Below are 25420 nucleotides of genomic sequence, written 5' to 3' on the forward strand. Positions count from 1 at the left end.
CTGTGGGGAGGGTTGACTGCATCCCTGCAAAGTGCAACACAGTAAATGTCTGTGTATATTCTGCATATACTATACTATTAAAATCAATCTGTTCAGGTTAGTTTCCATTCTGAGGAGAGCTGAGAAACACAACCACCAGTTTCTGTCACGTGCCGCGCCGCATCAATTAAAAATAAATTACATTTCATGCAAAGAACCTAACTTAAAAATCTCAGCAAACAACAACAGAACCTTTTCACTAATGATTTTCAGTCATCAGAAGTGGAGAGAGACTCAGACAGCAGACAGCATGGTCCCAGCATGCTTTTTGCCTTTTTTTTTGTTTGCACAGTAGCTGTCAGTTGCAGCCCTGCAGGTAGTAGAACCCAGTGGGAAGAGGGGCGGGACAGAGCGATGCTGCCTGAACTGACAGCAAATTTAAATTACTGAGCTTTCTTTTGCTTTTTTTCTTTCTTTGAGTGCCCTTTCCTTTTTTTTCTCTTTTCTTTTTTTTTTTTTTTTTTTTTTGGTATTTTTCTACTCTGCGACAAACTGAAAAGATTCGAGCACACACTAATTTAACAACCCTGCTTCGTCGTCTTCTTTTTTTTCCCCCTTCTGCTTCCAGGATAATTAAAAGAGAAACCTGTAAAGGCAACGTTCCTTCAAGCAAGTTGGTGCTGTAACGTGCTGGTAAGACGAATTTAATTTATTTTTTTTTCCTTTCCTCATCTTTTCTTTTCCTTTTTTGGAGCTGAAAAGCTTTTGTATATCTAACGCAGTCATAAGTGCGGTTCCCCTGCTGTGGAGGGTTAGGAGGTAATGAAAAGGTGCAACGGCTTGATATGTGACCTTCTCCTATTACTTAAAATGGGGAATAACAGCTTTCGTGCCTGTCCTCATGATGCTTTTCTCTCTATGAATTGACTATTTGCTCAACAGAAGAGATGCTGTGATTGTCGCACTATGACAATGAGGACTTGATTGTTTTTTGGTTACTGTTCCATGCTCCTATCAGAACGGATACTTGAGTTGGGGGGGTTGTGTTTGTGATTTTTTTTTTCCCTCTGAACGTTGCCTGAAGCACTGATATGACAGGGGGGTGGAGATGGGGGTGGAGGAGATGGTCTTGGGTATCATCCTGCCTGTTCAGCTGTTTACTAGGTAGGGAAGTGCAACATTGAAACTTTTTTTAAAAATAAATAAATATTTTTTCCACTTTCATCAAGTGGGGTCAGTGTATCCAGGATTTATTGTTGTCTGATGCTGAGTAAAGTTCTTGCTGTCCCTTGCATTTTCCCTCTGGAGAAGGGGGGAAGGGGTGTTCCACTCCATATCTAATCACACCATTGTAGTAGCTAATTGCAAGAAGCTGACAAACTTTGAGATGAAATACCAGGCGTTGCTTTTGTAAGGAATGAGTTTGATGCTGTGGATCAGCTCCTATGAATACCAGCCTGCCAGATACAATCAGATCTGTATTATACACGTTGCAAGTACACTGATTTCCAAGGTCTCCTTTCTAGTGTTTTTCAGGTACTAGCACATTATAATTTTATTTTTTTAGCAAATGAGATGTGTTTTGCTTTGTGTTTAAGCTTACAAAACTTGAAAGATGGTGTGTTTTTCTCAGGCTTTCTGAATGTACTTCTGCCAGGTATTAATATGTACAACATCTACTGAAATCAACAGGAAGGCTGAGCTTGTCCTGTATTTAAGAGAAAATTGCTGAGTACTGGCAGGACTGGATCTTATGATTGCTGAACTATCTCTGTTTTCTCAACTGCAATTAATTCTTGTTGCACTTAAGGCTGGATCCTGTAGATTTTACTGTAGTAGTCAGAATAAGCACTATTCTTACACTTAGTTGGTGTTTTGTGGTCATGCTGATGAAAACTTTTTAAACATAGGATGGGGATTTTAGGAGAAATTGAATAGAGTTAGGAAACCAGTGTGATTTAGTCCTCTTATCTCCTTGAGAGCTCTTTTCCTTAATTTTATTTAAAGAGGTATCCTGAAACTAATAATCTGCACATTGATACATTAGACTTTCCAGACTCAAAGGTCTGTTTTGCAAAATGCATAATGTGATATCATGAGAGAAGTTGTGCAAGGAGGGTGGAGAGGAGGAGCAGTGGGATTGAACACAGAGTCCTTTCCGTGTCGATGGAGAGGGGGAGAGGATGTGCCAGTGCCATATGGAAAATCACACCCTCTCACAGAAACTTTGTTAGGGCAGAGGGTTAAGGGTGCTGCACTTGCAGAAGTTCATCACTCCCTATTTCAGTCTCAGTTTCGAGCACTGCAGTACTTTTCTGAAGGTTTACTTTGTTTGTGCAGAAAATACTGTTGGCTTGTGAAATGAGGGCGTTGGAGCTCCCACATCTTGCTTTTGCCCTGAAAACTTGCCTTCCCCCACACCAACACCAAGGTCTGCGAGGCCCAGAAAATTAGGCTTTGTCCCTTGTAATCCTAAACTCCCATCCATTTATAACCAGAGAAGAAAAGGGTTGAATTCAGTGTTCTTGTTATGGAAATAAGTTTTTATTCACTCAGTATCAACTGACAGTTAGAAGCGTATCTGATGTAATATGAATAAACTGTAGGCTGTTGTCAGTAAATTATGCATTTATAGTCTCACATTCTCCTAGAAACAGTGCTTTTACAATGCTCAAGTGGCCTAATGGGGTGAAACAGCTACCAATACTCTCATCTGAGGTTCCTAATCAGCCAAAGTCATGAGAAGTCCATGGTGGTTTGTTCCCACTCTCCATGGTGGGCATCTCAGCCATGGGTGAAGCTGCAGGAAGGAGAGCCTGAGGTTAGCCAGGGGTCTTTGGTCACACAGGTGATGTCAAAATTACTGTTATGAGGCAATATGAAAACATAGCACAGCTGAGTTTAGATTCTGAGTTTTGTGGCACGAATGGATTCCTAAATTCTTAAAACACAAAAATGCTATATCTGTACATATACCCAAAAAACCAATCACCCTAACCCAATCTACCAGTCTACATCCTCTTTGAATGTAGTCTTTAAATATGTATATTTTTAATTAATCTGTGCACTTTAAATTGCTGTTGGCTTCTAGCAATACTGTCCTCTATTCAGTGCCTGGAAATTTCTAGTTGAATGCAACTGCTTTCATTGTAACAAAAAAAGAAAAGCAAGCCAGAAAACTTGCTGTAATTTCCTGTCAGTAACAGAGAAATAAGAAAACACTAGGCTAATAAAAATGATAATCTGAGTTTACAACTGTTAACAAGATTCCTGAATAGAAATGGTGCTATTATGCACAAAGAATTTCTATCATCACTAGAGGAATGTAGTATAAAATTATGAGCTTTATTATTAGGGTCCTGTCAACCAATCAGAAATCAACCCATAACCTTACTTGTGAAATACCATAAGTTTTAGCATCTTCCCTCCCCTCCTACTAATAAAATATTAAAGAAATTTTATAATTAGAAACTTTGATAACATAAGTGTGAATTTCATTTACAACAAAAAGCTAGCATAATTCTGTATTTCTTCCACATCTCTAACATTCCATATAAAGTCACTGCAAGTCTCTGAGTTGCACACAGCAGGTAAAATTAAGGTAAATCACAGACTTGCCATGGGAAATCATGATGGGATTTCATCAGTTGCTTTCTCCTGGGAGAAGGCAAATTCCCAGATTTTTCTTAGGACTCTGAAGAATAAATAAAAAATGTCGTAGCACCTCCTTCCCTGAACGAGATTATTCATTACGTTGCATTTCTGGTCAGCTCAATTCAAGTGTGACAGAATCTTGGTAAAATTTTTAGATTTTAATCACTGCAGATTCTTTCATTTCATTTTAGGAGTAAAAGATTCTTAGATTTCTCTTTTAACTGCAAATGATTTATGTCATTGTAAGGGGCTTGCTCTGTTTCCATTTGATTTAACATATTAGCCATGGTCTTCTTCCAGCAAGAACCATCCTTGCAAGAACCCTGTACATAGGCTCAGAGTGACCCCAGGTCTCTGATCCTCCCTCACTACCTGATTGATAACATATTGGGCTACCTCTTGCCTAAACACACTTCTCCCACAACTCTGGCAGCCAGTCACATGTCCTTCATCTCCTTGTGATGTGCACGTGGCTCACTGCAGAGTCCTTAGGGCCCCTAACCAACTGTAGAGTGTAAAGAACCCTAAAAATAATCTAAAACTACTAGTGATTGTCATCACCCCCAAGGCAATAGGTCTCACAGTATTTATCAGATCACTAGATAGGAATTAAGAATACAAATAAGTATTTTAGCTATTAAGGTAAACAGTAAAATTATAGCAAGAAGGAAACAAAGTGAAAAGAGAACTAGAAGCCCAGAGAGCTCATTTCTAGACCATAATTATCATCACCCAATACCTTTCTGGGGTTGCTTTGCATGTCCCATGGCCTGATTACTCAGTTCCTGCCCTGATGTGCTCTGAGTTCTTGAAGCCATGTCTTTCCTACTCACACCTATTGTCATCTTCCTTGTGGATGGCAACAAAGTGGGAGCAACCCAAAAGCTCTGTACATATATTTTTGGGTTTTTTTAATTTTCCTTCTCAGTCTGGAATCTCCAACTGCCTCTGTGTTACCCATAGAGGTGATTGCTCTGTCCATGACATTTGGGCACCAGAGATAGGATTCATCTCATCCAAATTTAGATGCCTATAATGTGGATACCTATATGTGAGTGAGCCACCTCTGTCTCTCATTACAGTCAGAGGAAACAGCCAGGTGCTTTTTTGACATCTGTTTTCCTACAATCCCACGGAAAGACATCATGTTCAAAACTCAAACCATTTAATTTGCTCTCCTGCTCAAATTTTCCCAACTTTAGATATCTCCTGTAACTACTTCATGAAATCAGAGGATTTAAAACTCCATAAATTACATATATTGAAAAACTATTGTCTTATCAAGCCTCATATACCTGGCAGTGGGCTTCAAACAAGGCTGATCCTGGTGCAGTTGGGACTGGATTGCATAGGCACATCCATACATCACTGACAAAATGTCACTCATATATACCATGAGTCCTCCAGAGCGGCTGGAGAGAAGCTGTCACAAGTGCTTTCCAGGCAATGTGTTTAATATCTAATTAATCTTTTTCCTTGCGGTTAATTTTATTAAGCTGAACTGATCTAGTGAAAGGAGGTGCTGTGATTGGTTTATTTGTTCTACTTAGTAGGCCAGTGGCATTTAAAAGTCATGCTGCAATGCTATAAAAAATCCCAAACTCAGGAAACTCCATGAGTGTAATGAAGTCTACCTATTTTAGGCACAAGTATTATAATGAGTTGATGCTCCTGATGTAAATTTTCTTATCCAGAAGACTCTTTGTGCATTTGAAAGCTTTCAGACTGATATTTTGTCTTCCTACATTTTTACAGCTAAAGCTGTGTTAAGAGTGCAAAAATTGTGTTCTGCAGAGCAGCCCCCATTTCCCAAAGGTACCTCACACCTTCAGTCCCCCTGGCCATCTGTGGAGGGGTTTTTTGTGTCCTCTTGGCCCTGTGCTGGCCCCATGCAATTGTTTTCATGTCCAAGTCCATGGTATGTGACATGAAGGGCTGTGGGTGATGCTGATGGGTCACAGCCCACCTGAGCAGAGGGTTAAAAGGGTCTGAGGGAGGCACCATCAGAGCAGCCTCGCTTGCAAGGTCTAGAGGAAATGATACCCAAGGATCACCATAACCAGCATCAGTCAGGTTTACACTCAAGGAAAATCTAGTTAATTTGAACATTTAAATGTGTCGGCACATAAATATATATTAATATGTATATCAGAGCATGGTGTTAGTAATGCCAATGTTGTGGGTTCAATCCCTGTATGGGCCACAAACTTGGTGATATTTGTGGGTCCCTTCCAACTCAGAATATTCTGTGATTCTGTGATATAAATTCATAGTATGGCTGTTGGACACATAAAATCCCACCAGACAGGTGAGACATTCAGCAATAGGAACATATTCTACCACTAGACAAATGTGCTTTCCCTTTAAGATTCATTCCTGTCTTCACTTAAGTAACCTTCTTAAAGATTAACTGTAGGCTTGGTTTAAGTCAGAAAAACTGGATTTTGCCATTCATTTAAGCATAAAATGGTTGATTGCCCACTCATTTGTTGATCCACTTCTCAATATGGTGATGTTCAGTCAAGGAAGGTTGGGCTTGATGATCATGGAGGCATTTCCTTCCAACCTTAATGATCCTATGATCACCAGACATGGTTGAGGTAGCTCTGAACCTGAGCTCTGAAATGTTTTGTAGAAATAGTCTTTATTCAGACAATGGGAGCGGTCAGATTTTGAAGCCAGCAGAAAATGTGTGCACTTGAACTGCTCACACAATAACAGAACGCTGAACGCAGGATTGGGTCTCTGACACATTTGCTGTTTCCAATGATTAATTTATAAACTCTGTACCCGCTACTAACACAGTGAGCAGTCCAGCAGGCCCGTGGACTGCATTTTGGATAACAAGAGACAGAATTATCAATTAATAATGGCTCTTAATCAATCTGATGCAGTTGATGTTTTCCATAGGCGCTCCATTAACAAGCAGCTCGCGGCTCTACCAACACCTTTCTTTCCCTGCGCTCTAAGTCCCTGATTTATGAAGGACATGTGCATACTAAATGAAGCTTTTGCACTCAAGAGCAAAGGCTGCCTATCCAGTGTCACAAAGTAAGAGACCACATTCACAGGACATTAAAGGCTGGGTATTCTTGCTGAACAGGTTTACACATTTAAGCCTTGATCCTGCAAGGACTTATACACATGCTTAACCTTACACACTGCGAATGAAATCCTGGGCCTCTCAAAATCAATGACAAAAGTCCACTGACTTCAAAGGGCCACTCTGTGAATAGCTCTTTTGGTTTCAGTGCAGCCACACAGCGTGCAGAAGCGTGTGAGCTGATCTCCCCAACCCTCCGTGCTTGTGTGAAGTCTTAAGAGATTGAGTGTATCTGCTAAGTGTATCTTTCAGCGTACTTCTGTCTCACAACAAACTATAGGCATTCAAAGATGTTTTCTTGTTTGATCTGTGCTCTTTACGAATTTTGCCCAAACCCTGTGGTAAAACCTGCTGAAGGAGTCTGTGAGCAATCCATAATACAATTCCCTCCCTGGCTAGTATTGCATTCTGAGCAGTTTGTTTTCTTTACTTTCCAAGAGATCCAATCCCTGGAGTGAGGTGATTATGCTGGAATCACATCTTTCTTTTTTAAAGAAAAAAAAAATCTATAGCTCACATGATTTTATAGGAAATCTGGGAAATATCTGCTGAAATGACTTACAGGTCAAAAAAAAAAGTGTATGAATTTTTACAGGATTCAACTGCTGGTTTTCATCTGTTTTCTGCTGGTAATTGAGACACCTTCTTGCAAAATCTGTCTCAGGATCTGCTGGAGATAAGAAACTCATTTCTGTGTCTGGGTGTATAATACTCTACTCTGGCAGTGGTATCCCTCAGAGTTGCTCTGGAGTCCTGAGGACTTGGGTGAAATGTTCAGGAGAAGGGAAAGTGGTATCAGCCGCATTTTTCAGCACAGATCCCTTTCCAAAGCAGGTTAAGTCAATGATCCATTGATGCTGCACAGACCCTCTGCTTCTGGGAGTGGTGAATTATTCTCCCAACCCTCACCGTGGCTGAGGCACTGGAGCTGGGGGCGTCTTGGGCTGTCCTGAGTAGCACCAAGGTGTCTCAGCTCAAATAACAGAGCTCATGCTGGAAAATGCAGATCCTGTGAGTGAAACAGCTGCGCTGGTGTGCAGAGGCACCAACACACCCTGCACACACTCGGGACTAGGGAGGTTTTGGCTACCATCTCCCTAAGCCTGCAGAAACATTTTTGAGGACAACATGTGTACTGTAACAAGGTGCAAATGTTTGGAAAAGATATTTATAAAGTTTTGCATCCCAGTTATGCTTTAGGATAAGCCTGTGTTAGCATTTGTGTAAGCCAAATTACCTCTTCTCACCTAAATTGGCGGCAGTCATTTGAGAAGGAGAGTAGGCTGGGTGAGCTCAGTGAAGCTACTTTTTTCTCTTTCAGCATTTTCCTCTGACACGTTTCATTGCTCTAGCAGCAAAAAAACCCAAAAAACAACAACAAAAAAATCCCCATCCTTCACTCTTTTCTTTGGCTTTTATTGTAAAGATGTTTTAATTTTATCTTCATCATGCTCCTGTACTAACAGGCTTTACACATTCCCAGCAAAGTCCTGTGTGAAATTCTTAACCACAGAGATTACAGAAATTTACTGCTTCACTGGCGTGGTCAAGTTGCCACAAAATTGCATTTGTTAATGTAGCTGTGAAAACACATGGCACCTGCCATCTCTGAGCATAAGGATTTTAAATATGGCTTGGAAGAATTTAAGGATGCCTATAAAATGGGGCTTGGCCGTGTCAGTTTAGCTTTAGGAAGGAGACTGTGCTATAAAATACTCACCCATAATTGGACACAAGTGACAGCTTTACTTAACTAGTGTTCACAAATGAACGAGCAATGAAAATGTTCTGCCTTTCTCACCCCAGAAGAATGACCACGGCAGATGTTAATACCATTGAGAATGGCTTTATTGTAGCTACAGGTGAGACAAATGGAGGATTTATGAGTCTGGGGATTGAGGGAAGGGGAGGAAGGGTGAAAGTCCAATGTTGTTCCACAGAAATGCAATGTTCATTCCCAAACACATTGCATAGCACACACAGTGCACTAAAGCAGAGGCTATTCTGTGTGCATGAATTCATGAGCATGCCTGATTTTTTTGTTTGTTTCTAATTACCCAATACCCAGAATCACAAACTGAACATGATTCTGCTGTTTATTTCCTTATGTTCTACCCTGTACCCATTTAAGCTGATGGCAAATCTCTAACTTAATTGATAATACGATGTAATCAATGGCTCAAAGTCTGGGAACTCAGTGACCCGTGGAAGTGTAAACAAGAGACAACGTTGTTTCTCTGATGAAAGTCCTGAGACCAGGCTTGGCCCAGCATCTGCTGGATCCTTTCTGTTCATTTTAATGAGCTTACAAATGGTCCCTAACATAATGTGCATTGAATAGAAATCAGCATTGGTTTTTCAGGCACTGATCCAGTAAAGCCCTTAATTATGTGCTTAAGATTATGGTATGGGAATAGTCCCATAGAAGCCACTGCAACCACAGAAATGTTTTAAGCTCAGCAAGTAAGAAAATGTTTTGTTGCTGGAGTATCATCACATTTTTTTCCAGTCAGTGGCCTCTGCCCAGAAAACTAACAAATACAGTTTCTAGAAATCCAGCAACATGAGATGGCATAAGTGTAGTGATATTCAGAATTTTTTTAGCTGCTTTATATTTCTTTATGCCCAGATATAGCAAAGCACTTAACTGCAGTTTTGACATGAATGGGAGTACTTGCATCTTGAAACTCAAAGCTCCCTCCCCTTTCAGATTCAGGGTACACTCACATGTGGTGCTGCTGTCTGTTGTCAGTCCCAATTATAGATAGGATGATATTTTTGAGTTTATAAAAGGTAAAGCTGCAGTATAAGTAGGAAAATATTCTCCTTTGTATTTAAAGAAGGTTCTGGTGGTTTACCCCAAACTCTTTAACCAGGTGCTTTTTTTGAAGAGCTTTTATTAAATGTGGTTTGAGCTTTTGTGCCATGTGGAGCACATATTAACAGCTCCACTTCAGCTCATCCCACCTCACTAGAGGGGACTGCATTTCTGCATCCTCTTGTTTTCATGAAACCTCTTGATATTCACCAGGATTTTTTCAGGTAATGGTGCTTACAGCAAACACAAACTGTGGTGCTTCCAAAAGTTTCCTGCTGTCAGAAGCATGAGGGCCAAATTGAAAATATTGGTTTGGGAGAATGTAATCTTTTCAGCACAGGCTCTGGTCAGCTTGGCTGCGTGCAGTGCCAGTGCCCAATAGTAATGATGTCCAGGCACAGGGCCAAATGCTAAAACTGCCCCCAGAGTGAATATACTCACACTCTGTGAGAGAAGCAGTAAAGTATTCTTGTTTTCTGGCCAGCAACACCACTTCCCAGGAGGATAACTTTTGCCAGGAGTATGAATAAGCTGCACTGAGGCTATGCCTTTATGGCAACTGCTGCATCAGGGACTGCTAAGTAACTCATAAATAAGCAGTCCCTGCTGCCCCCCAATTCCAGTATCCAGCTTCAGAAGGTACATCTGTAGGTCCAAGTATAAAGGCTTGCACAGTGGCCTCAGTGGGCTCTGAGAAGTGCCAAAGCAGAGGTGGCTACTTTCCATCTCCTGCTCCTTCGACTGGCCATAATTTTTCTGGCAAGCACAAATATGCAGAGCCTAGAAGGATTTGGCTTCTATTCTTCAGCTCATATTCATCATGAGGGTTGCTCCAGTGAAGTTATGAAGCCAGGAACTCCTGTTATGGTAGGATAAAGACTCCACCACAGCTGAAATCTTTATTAGCAAATTAATTATGAATAAACATTGGAAAAATAGGAACACTTTAGTAAACCCAGCAACTATCTTTTTTTGGGCACACAAACATGTTTATACCCACAACAGAACTACATTAAAATGTAGGGGTTTTTACATTAGTGCTCATTTCCAGTTTTCTTGAGAACAACTTCAGTTCCCCTCACATAAACATGCCAAAACTTCTGTTGATATAAATCAGAGTGATCCCTTGAAATCTGGTGAGCATCTGCCCCAGAATGGCAAACAATAGCCTCTAGAGCCCCACTAGTCATTGAGAATAATAGAAGTTACTGATTCAACATGTACAACTTTTTAACACCACACAGAAAAAATCATTTCAGGCAGGAATTCCTGCACCAGGGATAACCATATTCCATAAGGAAGTAGTAGAGGTTAACTTCATTCTTGCAGCAAAGCACCCTGTGTTGGTTTAAAAGGTTTAAAACCTGCTTACAAGGATGCAGCAGTTCAAAGTTTTGTGCAGACAGGTAATAACAGATATAATGAAGAATATGAACATTTAGACATCTCTAATGTTCTATACGGTGCCTCTCTATGAGGCATTTCCCAGTTCTAACTGCTGACACACAATCATCCAGCTGCTGTTTCTGTGCAGCACAATTGAGAACTCTGACTTCAAATAAGCCAAAAAAGTGATGCTCTGGAAGTCAATACTAGTACTCCTTTTCTTCAGCTACATTTTTCTTGCCTTTCAGGACTTTTCCTAATTTACTGCATAGATATCTTATTTTGGAAAAAGATAGAAACATCATCAGCTGGTGTGTTTGTCCAAGGAAAATCTGTAAAATTTAAACAAGGATAATCAGCCCCTTCTGTACACGAAGACAATCTGAGCACCATTAATCAGAAAAACATTGTCATAGTTTAAATTTCTTTATGTTCTTATCTCCCATCAGTATAAGAATATGCTTTTGTCATATAGCTACTTATCTTTGGTTGAATACAAGATTGAGCACACAGAAGCAGGGGTTTTTTTCTGGTATTTCCAGTCAGCTTCATACCTCAAATTATTAAAAACCTCTGGGAAGTCTTTCTCATGAAGTGTGATTCACAAATTGTATGAGTTAGTCTTCAAAGATTTTATTAAAATAAAAATGGAAGTCTATGACCCTTACTAGTGGTTTGTCTTATATAAATGTATTTTTCTGCTTGACTTTCACAAAATACATTAGGACAGAATAAATGACATTGGAGCAGGACAGGAAACACTTCAAAAGGAATTAATTTTCACATGCTGCAAAACTAGTTTGGGGACCATCTTGAAAGATCCTCCATGCCTCCACTTTTTTTTATGCTGCTTTATTCATTGTCTAAAAATTAATTTTCCAGAGCAAGAAAACTTGTTCTTAGAAAGGTGATAAAATTTATTTTGAAAGTCCTGGTGGTAGTAGTGGTTCGTGTTGCTGCTGGTGAATATGTTGTGGACAAATCTTTAGGGTTCTGTCAGTCCTAGGAAGAAAACAGCCAAGGACCATCCTGCAGCCCCACGTGCTGTTGAGCTGGTGCAGCTCAAGTCCACCCACACACACTCCCCCAGCCCCAGGCAGAACTGCCAGCATCCACCCTGTCTGTGGTACCTGCTGTCCCCCAGCCCAAAACCTGGGATGTTTTAGAGAGTGACATTTGGCACAACCCAAAGCTCTGCAGGGGAGGAGGCTGTTGACTGAAGGTCTGTGAATGGCCAGGAAATGGTCCTTAGGCCACGTTCCTGGTCTGGATCTTTATATCAGTGTAGACATAACTAGCAGAAACACAGATCAAAGGGTGAGTTCTCCCCAGAATGCTCACAGACCCTGATTTGAACTTCAGCCAGGTGCAGTTTCAGACTTTACCCACCCTGTTAGAGGGGACCTGAAGAGAAGAGGTGGGAATAATTGCTGGCAGGTGTCTGTACAGATCAAGTAGGATGCTTTCAGGTATAAAAGTTCATCCTAACCTGTGTAATAAAAACTCAGTGTGCTGATATATCCACAGAGCATCCCTCAGCCAGGAAGTTTGGGAAGACGGGAAAGTACTGTAAGCTTGGCTTGCTCTTATGGCCTGCTCTAGGCAGCCACTAAGATCCACTGATGAACACAGGACTTGGACAAACACCTGATCCAACCTGGTGCAGAATCCTCCTGCTACCTGAAAGAGTGTAGGCTGAGACAAGTATTGTGCCTTTCTTAGAGGAAAGAAGGCTGACTGTTGGTACAGAGCTATTGAGAATGGATAAGGGCTGCAGGAGTGGAGCTGGCTTTCAGAGCAAGCACGTCCATCCAAATAAACAGTCCAGGTACTCATCAATATGCCCTTGTCCAGGAGCAAATTGGATTCTGAACAAGCATCCAAAGATATAAAAGTGTAAATACACTGATGCTGTCCTTTTGGAAAAGCTGCATATATTTACCAGAGCAAGAACAGGTGAGGGACTGGGGATTGTGTTATTCTACTCACTTTAAATGTTAGTTTTGATAATTTTTTTCTAAATTAGTCTTTATATTTCACTGCTTCCTGTATTTCCCAAAATTATTGTTAACAAATAAACAGATCTTTCTTAGTTCTCTCTGAAACAATAATGGCAAAGGCTTTGTTGCATGTGCAAGAACTCCAAATGAGGTGAAATTTGCTTCTGGCAATGGAGTAGTGGCACCATGCAGACATATCTAGTAATGATACTTCTTTTTGTGTGTGTTGTGCAAGCAGCTATGGCAGGATATGTTCCAAACCTCATTTCATTAAATGAACAATACAGACCACCAGTAATTGTTACGTTAGGGGAAAATAAAAGCATAAAATGTGCATATGATCGGATAATGTAAAAATGCACATAGAGGAGCACACCAATGTGCTTTCCTTCTGCTGGGTTTTGGCAGACTTTCTAAACTGCCCAGTTTAGAATTAGCAGGGTCAGAGGAGATGTCCCAAAATGTAGCATAATTTGGATTTATCAATACCAGACTGCTCCAGGGAGAGGTACGTTCTCTTTTCACAGGATAGATAAGTCTTCTCAGAATATTTCCCCAGACAGATTCTCTTCTGCACATCTCCTTGCCAACTGGAACCTTTTGATCTCAATATCCTCAGTGCCAAATTCTTTAATGGTGTAAATGAGTGAAACTCCACCTAAGGCAGTGGAGCAGATCCCATTTGCACCTGCAAAGAACTTGGCTTTGATTCTGTAGCCAAGGAGAGATTAAAACCATTGGTTCTAGTAGATTTGTTAGCCTGTAAAAATGCTCCTCATCTCCGGTTGCAGATAGCTCTGTAATCCAGTCCAAATGTGAGAAGGAAAAGCAGCATAAAATGCTTTTGAGGGCGTGAATCCTGGAAAGGGAGAGTGATACACTGGAGGCTTTAACAGGATTTTGTGATCTCTGCCTTATGACCAAGGATACATTACCATCATTTTGATTCCGGTCTCCTCACTTGCTCCCTGTGCAGCTTTTTTCCAGATCTCCTAATGTGAGCCACTTATTCCAGATTGCTCCTTGAAGAAGGCATCTATTGATACATCAGAGATTAAATGAGTCACTCATGATGGATTGTGGTTTGTGGCTTTATATACCACAGAAAAATATGCATTTTACACTACCTTGTAAAATAACCATTTATCTAAGTAAACATATTGACTTCTTTTGGGTTCATATGAAAACTATCCTGGGCTGTGAATCTTAATTTAGCAAGCTCTTGACAGGCAGGAGAAAAGACAGCTAACAATGATGGAGAAGAATCAGTTACTTAAATGTCAATAAAGGGAGGTTAAAAAATGAGCTCAAGGTAACAGATCAATTTGTTCTCCAGTGTCCAGCCAGAGGTACAGATTTGGTAACTTCTACCACAAAAAAGAGAACTAGAAAGTGAAAGAGAAAAGGAAAAGGAAAGGAAAGGAAAGGAAAGGAAAGGAAAGGAAAGGAAAGGAAAGGAAAGGAAAGGAAAGGAAAGGAAAGGAAAGGAAAGGAAAGGAAAGGAAAGGAAAGGAAAGGAAAGGAAAGGAAAGGAAAGGAAAGGAAAGGAAAGGAAAGGAAAGGAAAGGAAAGGAAAGGAAAGGAAAGGAAAGGAAAGGAAAGGAAAGGAAAGGAAAGGAAAGGAAAGGAAAGGAAAGGAAAGGAAAGGAAAGGAAAGGAAAGGAAAAGAAAGAAAAGAAAAGAAAAGAAAAGAAAAGAAAAGAAAAGAAAAGAAAAGAAAAGAAAAGAAAAGAAAAGAAAAGAAAAGAGAAAAGAAAAAAGAAAAGAGAAAAGTCTTTAGAATTTTTGGCAGTTGGTGCAGTTGTATCAGTTGTATGCTGCTATGATGTCAATTCTAACATAAAAACAGTACATGCTGGACAAAAAATGAGGCCAAATGGTTAGGACAAAGGGAAATGGTTGAAAATAATTTTCCAGAAATTCTATCTCTTATCCTTCCAAATGTAGTATAGGTACCAAAGCAAGGTATTTCTTTTCCAAGTACCATAGTTTGCACATCTGTAATAAGGAAATTATTCTTCTGATCCAAAATCTCCCCAGGGTCTTTCCAGGTGGGTCACAGTAACATCTGAACATCTGACACTGGTAAAATTGGATCAGCATAAATGTGCACCTATTCTTTTGAGTTGAAAGCATCAGAAGGCATAAGAACTGTGAAAGAAGGCAGTTTAAGGATGGAGGTAAAATGGCCTCATCCCAGGTCCTTTGGGAAGCTCTCTATTTTTCTCTCTAGTGGAACAGGAATACAGGTCAGCACTTGCTCAGCTTTCAAAAAAACAACAGGTTAAATTTTCAAACAACAGGTTAAATTTTGTAGTATCTGACCATTTCTGCTTGTTAGCTCAGATTGCATTTAATTGGTGCACCTGCCTGATTTTTGGCCTCTCCACATCCTTCTCCTGATAAGTATTTACACCCCACTCACTCACAAAAGGGTCCAAGGTGCTGAGTGCATCATTGACTTCAGCCAGCTTTGGATCAGACCTGTAATCACTGCAAGCTTCTGACTTGCTGGCTCCAAGTATTTCAGATTAATCATCTCAGAGACAAAGCAGAATATCAGAGCCAAGTATTACCTTATATATTTCTGCTTTCCCAGAGGTTAACTCTCCAAAAAATCCATTGTCCTATATGTAATAAAATAATTCACCGTGGAGCAAAACACTGTATCATGATCCAGATCTGGGCAGTGATTGAAATAATAACAGACTGTTTAATTGCTAAATTACAGTAGTGATATTATGAAATAACATATTATATCTGCATTTATAATAAATTAATCCATCATGATTAAAGGTCTCTCAATGAATACCAAATGAATTAATACATGATTGGCCTTTATAAGTATAAGCCTTTAAAATTATGCAGTTTTCTGCAAGCAGCTAGCAGCCTACAGAATAAAGTGGCAATGAGAAAATCTGTCACAGGAAAACTTTTCTACATTTCATGCAGAACACCTTTCAGAACATTTTTGCATGATCCTCGTTACCAATTATGACAGATTCTAACAGGAGAAAATATGCCCATAATCACACAATGTTTGGGGGAGAGGGGGAAATTACCACAATATGACTAATTTTATGAAAGACATCTGTCATTTTCTACTGTTGTAATACAAGCTGTTTAGGAAGTAAATTTAATTAACCAGATTTCTCATTTTAAAAAAGGGGGGAAAAGGCTTTTACAGCATGCCAGGAGCATATCCCTTGAATATAGTTTGTTTAATGCACCCAATTAGACTGAATCATCAAATTTTCTGAACGTTAAATATCCCAAATTAATTTTTTCCACATTGTTTTTTCTATGTACCATTTTCAGCCATTTATACTGTGTAGTGGATGTTGTTTATTGTTGATGTTCCTTTTTTAGAATTCCTGCTTAAATCCAGGGCTTCTTGGTGCTTGGTCTTGGACATAAAGAAAGAAATCTTTACCTAAACAGTTCCCATGGAAAAAGAGTGACATAGAAAGAGTGAGAAGTGAGAAAGGCAGGGAGAGCAGGTGTAACTGTCCCAGGTCATAAATAATTCAGTGAAACATCTGAGTCTTGGTCTGGTGTCATCTCAAATACTAGACCACACTCTAAAAGGATATAATTGTAAGTCAATGGCAAGCTCCTGCTTAGGGGTGTGAAATTTCCTCTGTTACTCAAATAATTGCAGACCTGAAAGGTTAGTCTTTTTTTTTTTAAAGAGAGTTCATTTTTGCAAAGTATTGATTGTACATCCTTTAGACAACTTTTACCATAAAGAAAGAAATTCTATAAAGGTGGTTTGTTTGAGATTTTTGTAATATGTGAAAAGGTTATGTTATAACACTGTTCCCATGAAAAGCTGCCAACATTTATGCAGAGTTTTCCAATGGCCAGAAAAAAAACCAAGCAAACATGTGAAAATTTGTTTTGTTGATGTCAGTGGGAATCTGGGGTAGTTTCACTGACATCATTTTAAGCTATCTAAGGTCAAAACCTGACTAGAAATCTCTAATCAAACTCAGTAAAAACAAATATTCAAATAATATTAAATGAGCTGATTGCAATTTAATATAATGTGTTTTCCATTTGCTTAAATTATTCTTAAGAATACTCAGATTAGTAGAAGATCACCTTCTAAACAAAACTCTTGGTGAATTTCTGGTGTTAGTGCACCTTCTGAATGGAGCTATATTCTTAAATATAGCTCCATTCAAAATTTAATATCTTCTCCTTTTGTACACAAAGGAAGACTTCATCCCTATTCAGAAAAAAAAAATCAATGAAAAAACTACCTACTGTGCCTGGGAGTGTGTTGAACTGTACAAAATTTCACTGAAGAATGAAAGCTTCTTCTTTTTATTTTTCTTTTCTTTTTTTTTTTTTTTTTTAATTTAACTTTATTTCATTTAGAAACATTTACATAGGTTATGTGTGGGGAGCACAGCATTAATTCTGGCAAGTTTTTGTTAGCCTAACAGATTTAGGAAGTTAATTGTACATAATATCTGTCTGGTATTTAGACAGCATCATTCACTTAGTAGCATGAATAGAGTTACTAAATGTGGGGAATAAGTCAGTCCAGCAGATAATAGATTGCTTCCTGGGGTGGAATAATCATGCAGAGAAGTGGATAGGGAAAACTGAAGGACTTTGGTTATCCTCATGTACATGCACACATTGTAAATCTGCCAGAATATCTGCAAGCTTAAATACTGCACTCAGTCCTTTAAACCAGGGTTTTCCTCCAACTTGAAGGATGAGTTGATAACTCCAGTAAATGCCCCCTCTCTCCTGCACAGGGCCTTTGGAAGAGTTCAGGTGGAGAAGGGTCATAAATTGGTAGAAAAGTACCAGTCTGTGAGGTGAAATGTGAATTTAAACATCTCTTTCTTTTCTTTTCTTTTCTTTTCTTTTCTTTTCTTTTCTTTTCTTTTCTTTTCTTTTCTTTTCTTTTCTTTTCTTTTCTTTTCTTTTCTTTTCTTTTCTTTTCTTTTCTTTTCTTTTCTTTTCTTTTCTTTTCTTTTCTTTTCTTTTCTTTTCTTTTTCTTTGTTTGTTTTGGGGTTTTTTTTGTTTTTCTTTTTGTGGGGGAGGTTTGTTTGTTTCTTTGTTTGTCACAGACTTACTCTACCCCATTTATCAAGGCTGTATTCAGGAAACATGAAGTGCCCACGTCTGCTCAGGGGAGAAAGTTGGTTTTAGTGATGCCCCACGTAGGCCCTGGTTATAGCAAACAGTGAAAATATAAATCCAAAGATTTGTTTATAAGCCAGGTCACTTGAATATGGCTTTAAGATTCTTTTTGCTTTAATTGCCTTTCTAAATGTCTAGAACAGATTAGAGTAACACAGCTTAGTATTAGAGGACATATGGTTATCTATATTCATATCTGTGCTATACAGAGAGAAGAAATATATGGTTCAGCATGTGAAGCATGCAGACATGAAACAAACCCACCCCTGAGGGGTCAGCAGCAGGAAAGGTGTTAGAAGCTCAAGGGAATTTTATCTGAGCACAGGCAACACGATCAAGCTCTGAGACAGAACAGCTTTTAAGTGAGCACAGGCAATCCTGCAATTAATGGAGACATATCTACTCAGTATTACAGTACAGCCAACCTGCATCCTTGGCTTATTAATTTCTCCCAGTAGTACAAGTAGGTTGACGTCTTCTAAATTAAAAACAGTTCCGCCTTAGGAAGAATTGCCAAAGAATTTGTACATTAGAAGTCTCAGGAGATGAAACTCTTGCATGCCGCCTTCGCTGGGGAAGAGTACAAGCTTATCCTTCAGGAAGTGTCATCTGCCAGTTATGACAGCTACACATTTGTATTCATTTATGAATTCACCATTTACAACTGTGGCTATTTAACACAACAATTCCCTGGAAAATCTTTGGACTCTGTGTTTGCATAATAAGAAAAAACTTTCAAGAACAGCTCATCTCCTTCCGCCTTTTCTACTATTCCTGTTTTGTACCCAATGAATTTTACACAAGAATAATTTAGGACAGCATTTGGCAGGGTTGTTCTGGTCTCTGTGCACGTAGGAGGCTTGTGAATCTCTTGCAATCTTGCTACAGGGGACAACATTTCTAACAGGGTGTATTCAGGAGAGTTGATTTTGTTATTCTGTGGAGTGAAAGTGTAGTCTGTCACCTGGGCAGATACAACTGTTAACTGGAACAAGGCTCCAGGTACTGAAGCTTTGCTTCTGATTCAACTAGAGATGTTCTGAGTGACCCTAAATAAATCACTTCATCTAGCTGGTTCTTTATCTTTGTATAACATCAAAATGCAGCTATGATTTCTTCTTCTCCCAGGCACGCTGTGGGAATGCAGTGATGAGGTGTTTAGAGAGATGTGTCTCCTCTCCTCTGTATTTGGGCTATAATTGCAGTGCTGAAGTTCAAGCACATGAGAGTCCACCTGGGCTGTCAACTCTTCCTCTTATGGGAGCTTTCCCTTTGACACCTGAGGAGGTGGTGGCCATCTGTGACGTTACCTCGTGGACTCTTTTAGAGCAAGAGATTGAGAATGAAAGAACAGTGAATCTGTCCCTCTCAAGACAAAAAAGAGAAAATTAAGCACAAAACTTACCAGTGAGAGAGAAGCAAAAATCAAACTGATTAATTTGAAATCAACAATTTCAGTTGATTTCCACACTGTATTTAAATATCTGTACTCTCAGGAGTTGATCCTGATAGTTGCATGAGTCTAACTTTTTTCTTTCTTTGTCTCTTTGTTCATTACTAGTGGTGATGTGTTGCTAAAGGAGAAGAGAATATCAGTTGGGAGAGGTGTAGGTATTATTTAAGTAGGGTGTTGACTTCTGGGAAGTACAGGGGAGCAAATGAAAGAGATCTGTTGGTGGACTTGTGTCTCAGAGAAGGTGAAGCAACATGCTGTTTAGTGTGTATGTAATAGGAGATTTATGAGGAGGGGAGCATGTTATAAGAATAGACCACATTAATCTTCTACTTCAAGCTCTTCTCATTAATCTCCCAATAACAAACTGAAATGGTAAAAAAAAGTAGACTGTTCCTTTAGGCTGGTTTTGCCATGATTTTACAAAGTCCTTAAAGAGATTCCCAGCAAAGAGTTTCTCCTCTTCTGTTTCTCTCATCTTCCAATAGTATCCTACAGCAGATGCAGAAAATTCTTTTCCAAGATGTAGGTTTGCAAAAACATGTCTCATCATCATGATTTCTTTTCACTTCTAGCTGTAAGTCCATTCCTCATGACTCCCACCTTCCTTTCTTCTTTCCCTTCTCCATTGCTAATGAGATAGAAGAGTATCTTGTGACTGCTATCTGCTGATTAGCCTGAGCCTGAGCTCTGTGAGTAGATAAATTTGCATTCAGGACATTCAAATACAGCCAGATACCTGAATAAGCATGAACAGCAAAAATTGAAAACAAAACTACAAACAAGCAAAACCAAAAACCTGACAAGATAAGATTTTCCTTTAAAAACTATATGAAGTAAAATTCAGCAAAAAGCTGAATCTCATCTGAATCTACTGGAAACTCTGTCTGCTACATGTAAGGGCTGCAGAAGTGATGCATGGCTGCTGTAACCATCCAGATGACTTGGCAGTATCTCAGTAAAATAGGTTGGGCTAATCACTCGTCATTGAATTCCATTGTGTGTCTGAATTTCTTGGCTTTGGTGCAGCACAAGTGTTCTTTATGATTTTTTGGTTATCTTTAAAAATATCTTCCAGAGAGTGAAGGCTCTGACCAGATAGGGATCACAGACTACATGGATTCATTTTTCTTCACAGAGTAGTAGAAGTAGCACTGTCACAACAGCAAAATTGTATTATATCCAGGGAGTAAATATATTGATTGCTTACTTAGCAGAACTGGCGAACAATGCACGTTACTCCAATTCACTGCAGCTTGCACAGACTTCCAATCTGCTTTTGGATATAGGACTTGATGCAGAAAGACTTGGGCTTTTTGTCTGTTTTTCTGCTTCTTCTCTCCTCCCTGGATCCTACCACTAGAGATCAGTTGGGATCCAGCTGCTAACAGCCTCCATTACCTCAGAGGGACCAAAGCTTCTGTCACACAAGGTACTTCTGCTGCCACAGCAATTTTAACCCATTTAGTGCCTGGTAGTCTCTTTATTCAGATGACTGCCTGAGAAGAGAATATAGACTTAGTTGAGATCATTTATGGGAGGTCAGTACTGGACATTTTCTAGTTTGTTTCATAATCATCAATCTTGTTAGTCCTCTGCCTGAGACCAGAGGTTTGTACCCATGGTAGAATCACAGAATCATAGAATATCCTGAGTTGGAAGGGACCCATGAGGATCATCAGACCAACTCCTAGCCCTGCACAGGACAAGCCCAAGAATCACACCACATGCCTGAGACCATTGTCAAAATACTCTTTGGACTCTGGGAAGCTCTGTGCTATGACCATTAGAAACTTTTTGTTTTCCCAAGGTTAAATTAATAGGGCAGGATTTCAAGTCTTCAACTTTAGCAGTGATCACTGTCTAGACACACGGTTCCTCAGCTGGTGTGGAGAAAACATTGAAGTTCTCAATCTAAAAGCAACATCAATGGAGGCTTCTCTATCTGGTGCTTGAGCAAGTATCTTCCAGATTTGAATCCAAAAGAAAACCCTAATTTAAACAGTCTTTACACCAGGGTATTGTCCAGCTCCTTTGGTGAACCCTTCTGCTAATATTGCTTTTGGGGAAAATGTAGAACTTTGGGTGTTCTGGACATTGGTTATATACCTCCCCAGCACATACTCATTTTTAAATGCAGTTGAGTGGATCAGCAAGTGAATGTCTGGCTAACAACAAGCACTTGATTTTTCGTTTGTTTTGTTCTGCCTTTGGGAGTTTTGTTCACTCTAACCATTGTTTCCCTCATAAACTTAAATAACTATGATGTAGGATTGTTAATATGTGTCTCTCTTGGGTTTAGCACATGTGGATAGAATCCTGGAACAGTTTGGTTTGGAAGGAACTTCAAAGGTCATCTTGTTTCAACCCACCTGCCATGGGCAGGGACAACTTCCACTAGACAAGACTTCTCAAAGATAGAGAAATCCTGCTTGACTACAAGGTGTGATTCAGGATTTCTGGTAATCCATTGAGTAGGAGATGTTGGGCAGCACATACACAGCATCCGTCCAGTTCTACCCATTCTTCTGTGACTGACCAGTTCACATCCACACTACACCAAAACTTGTGCAGAGATCAGCCTGTTCACTTCAAAGTCATTTCAAATGCTTTATTTGCCTAATGTGTAGATTGCTCCTGGATGCACCCAGCTTGTGCATCCATGGCTCCTGCTGAAGTCACAGTAACACAGTGTGCTTGTGCCTGCACAGGCTGTACCCATTCAGACCAAATGCTGTGTGAACTTACCATCAGCCCACGACATTGCTGGAAGTTTCTCAGCAGTGTGAGTTTGCATTGCCAAAGAAGAATTTTTTTATTGATTTCAACAGAAATGATAACTGTAAATATCTCTTTTGGGTAAAAAGCAGATCATCCCAACGTAAAAATGTGGCTGGTTGCTATGGTAGTCTACTAGGTTGTAGGAAATATGTGGGATTCACTGCTGGAAATGAGTTCATGTCTCCTCAGGCAAGAAAAGCTTGGACTGGTCAGAGCTTCATCCTAGGGTCAATGATTTTAATCCCCCACATATTCTGAAATGGGTGAGCTCTTTGTTATCCAGCTACTTGACTGATTGCAGATATTTGCGTCAACTCAAATATGAAAAGTTAACTGCTGAGCCAAATCGTGCAAGAAAAAGTTTGTATTTTTGTCTTGTAGACAGAGATAACCTTTACTTTGGTCTTCTCAGAATACAAGGTTTATATTATTACAGTGCTTGTCCTCCAGGCCACCAATAACTCCTGAGTCCATGAGAGACTTCAGCCTAGTTTGACAGCTACTCTATATTTTACACCAGCAATTGGTTTTACACGCACAAAAGGCAGGACTAATCACAGTGTATCTTGCCTGCCAAGATTTCACAGGGAGGACCAGCCCATACATTAGCTGGAACAAGCCCAGGGAAACACACGGACAGAAAATCTGCAGGAAGTTTGGCTTCATAAATCCTGCAGGTTTTGTGAGGCGGGAGGGAGACGTGGAGGGGCGAGGTAGGATTAAATATTCTGCTTTCGGAGAACCCCTCGAAATGGCATGTAAAGCAAATCCTCTGCTCTGCAGAGCTTGCTGGGAAATGACTGTCCCAACATTTACCGCGGCTTATCTGTGGCGCAGTGTCCTTTCAGCGCGCGCACTGCGCTGCCCAATCAGCCCACCAAGCTGTGCCTTATCTCAGCCCTAATCCCTCTCCTCCTCACTCTGGAAGAGCAGATAAATGGGAGGCAGGTGTGTTGCATCCAGCATGTTAACTGAGCAAGTGCTCCCCAAATCTGCTTCTTCAGCTCTGCCTTTTATCTTGTCTTTAACACCAAGCAGCCGCTGCTGATAACAAGCAGATTAAAAACACTATCAGATTAACATTTTTATGTAATAAATGGTCAAGAACCTCACATTAAAAGAGTATCTTTCCTAGCATTAAGCATCCTTCACTCACCCAGGAAGCCTTTATCAGCTTGAACCTGCTCTGCTCGTTGCATAATAAATCTCCGAACCCTGATTTCATCGTGAGGAAATTCTTCATGAGGACAGCAGGGAACTAAATGGATGACTGTGTTTGAAAGGGAAATCAAGCAAAAAGATTAAAGTGCTGGTCTTCTTTAGTTTAAAACTAACTTTGTGCTAAATCTTTTATCTGGGGGATTGCTTAGTTTGGCTGTCCCATAGTGTGGCACAGATTTTTGCTTTCTCCAGGGCAGTTCAAATTTAGCTCAGGTCAGATTTGCGTCAGATAAAATATTTTTCTTAATGAAAAGTTTCTTAATTTGTCTTAAAAAACACATCTCTGGTCGACTCTTCCGTTACAAAATGTTAATATTACTATCAGCAGCTTTGCTGCATGTGTTTATCTTACACAATTATCTTTGATAGTTTCTGGTGTCTTTTGTTTACTAACAAAGTGTTTCTCAAGGCAAACACTGGACTTCAAAAAAGTGGAAAATCTGAAAAAACTACTTTGATAAACATGGCTATGGTAAATGTTCCACAGAAAATCCTGTGGAAAATGAGCAAAGGTCATTCCAAACCCTGTCAAATGGAAACACACTTGCAATTTCACTCGGCCAGCAGCAGCCTTACCAAGAAAATGTATTAAGAACATGAATCTATTTTTTTCAGGATAAACCCTGAAATATAGTCACAGCACTTGCCACTAACTCACATTATTCTGGTTGTAAGAGAAGCAAGACTGGGAAGGAAAGAGGCATAAGAGAAAAGGACTCCTTTTATCTTAGCACACTCCCAAATAATGAGGGCAAAGAAGGATGTTCAAGGAGTGACATTTGCACCACAAGAACTGCACCTGTGATAGACAAATAAGCTTCTGAAGATCTGGGATCCCTAGACAAACATTAAAGCCACACAATGAATAAAAAGAAAATATTTTTAAAGATTTTTTTCACTCTATAAGAGCCTGGAAAAATATGCAAAATTTTCTTACATGGAAACACTGTGGGTTTTCTTATATAGTACATCCAAGCTAAAATATGAAATTTTCAGCAATAACTGTCCCAAAAAGAGTTCTGTATTCATTCAGTGCTCCATTGCTCTTCAAGGTCTTCCTTGAAGATAATCTTCATCTTACTTTAGTCAACTGGCTCGCAAGTTGATTGAGTAATGGTGCCTTCAATCCTAAGATTTTTTTTTAATATAATACCTGAAGGAATCTGAATTACACTTTCTCTTTAGAATACTGGACAGCTTCTACCCTTTACTGTAGAGCTGTACAACACTCAGATGAAATCATTAGCAATTTTCCTGTATAGTGTCCATAAAACTCTTTGTAAACTATAGTAGATTGCTCTTTTTTTTTCTTTTTTTTTTTTTGCTTTTTTTTTAACTCAGATGTTCAGAGACACTTTTTGAAGAAGAATAAACCTATATTACTGAACCACAGAACAGAATCACAGAATGGTTTGGGTTTGGGTCTCGTAGAAGCTGTCCCTGCCCATGGCAGGGGGGTTGGAACTCGATGATCTCTAGGGCCCTTTCCAACTCAAATCATTCTATGATTCTATAGAATATTCTAAATATACAAATTAGAGTACTGTCCATATGCATGTCCATATAACATGTCTAGGGAACCAAGCAAAAAGTTGGTTTGATATTTTCAACAAAATACACATTGCTTTTAGTTATTGTTGAGTAAATCCTACAACAATGCTCTAAGGGTTGGTTTTGCAGCCCACATTCACACTGATTAAAACTCCTCAGAGAAACTGCAGTGAAACATATTTCCAGCTGAATAACATCATTTTGGGGAAGCAAGAAATTCCCAGGTAATAATTGATAACACCTGCTAGAAACTCGTTTTTCAGTAAAGCAGTGATATCAGACCCACTTGGAGGTATTTTAACCCCTATCA

General features: G+C 39.5%; 1 protein-coding gene and 1 long non-coding RNA gene across 5 annotated transcripts in view; one reads left to right on the forward strand and one right to left on the reverse strand.

The window, feature by feature from the left end:
- The first annotated feature begins 220 nt into the window (after nucleotides 1-220).
- The window catches only part of CELF2 (CUGBP Elav-like family member 2), a 545552-nt gene continuing 520352 nt past the window's right edge, over nucleotides 221-25420 (forward strand). For 2 of the 3 annotated variants that reach the window (XM_064421753.1, XM_064421755.1), the window contains exon 1: nucleotides 368-672. The gene's annotated coding sequence lies outside the window, so the exon portion shown is untranslated. The other variant, XM_064421752.1, reaches the window with a different exon arrangement.
- Nucleotides 11733-22164, reverse strand: LOC135301554 (uncharacterized). Of its 2 annotated transcripts, XR_010363309.1 has the most exons (4): nucleotides 21930-22164; nucleotides 20768-21056; nucleotides 13876-13976; nucleotides 11733-11942 (listed from the first exon to the last, which is right to left on the reverse strand). It is a non-coding gene; the product is annotated as an uncharacterized LOC135301554 (long non-coding RNA). The 2 variants fall into 2 exon arrangements; XR_010363308.1 differs by lacking the exon at nucleotides 11733-11942 and having other exon boundaries at nucleotides 13042-13976.

The sequence above is a fragment of the Passer domesticus genome, chromosome 5, assembly GCF_036417665.1.
Source record: "Passer domesticus isolate bPasDom1 chromosome 5, bPasDom1.hap1, whole genome shotgun sequence".
In the NCBI taxonomy this organism is placed as follows: Eukaryota; Metazoa; Chordata; class Aves; order Passeriformes; family Passeridae; genus Passer; species Passer domesticus.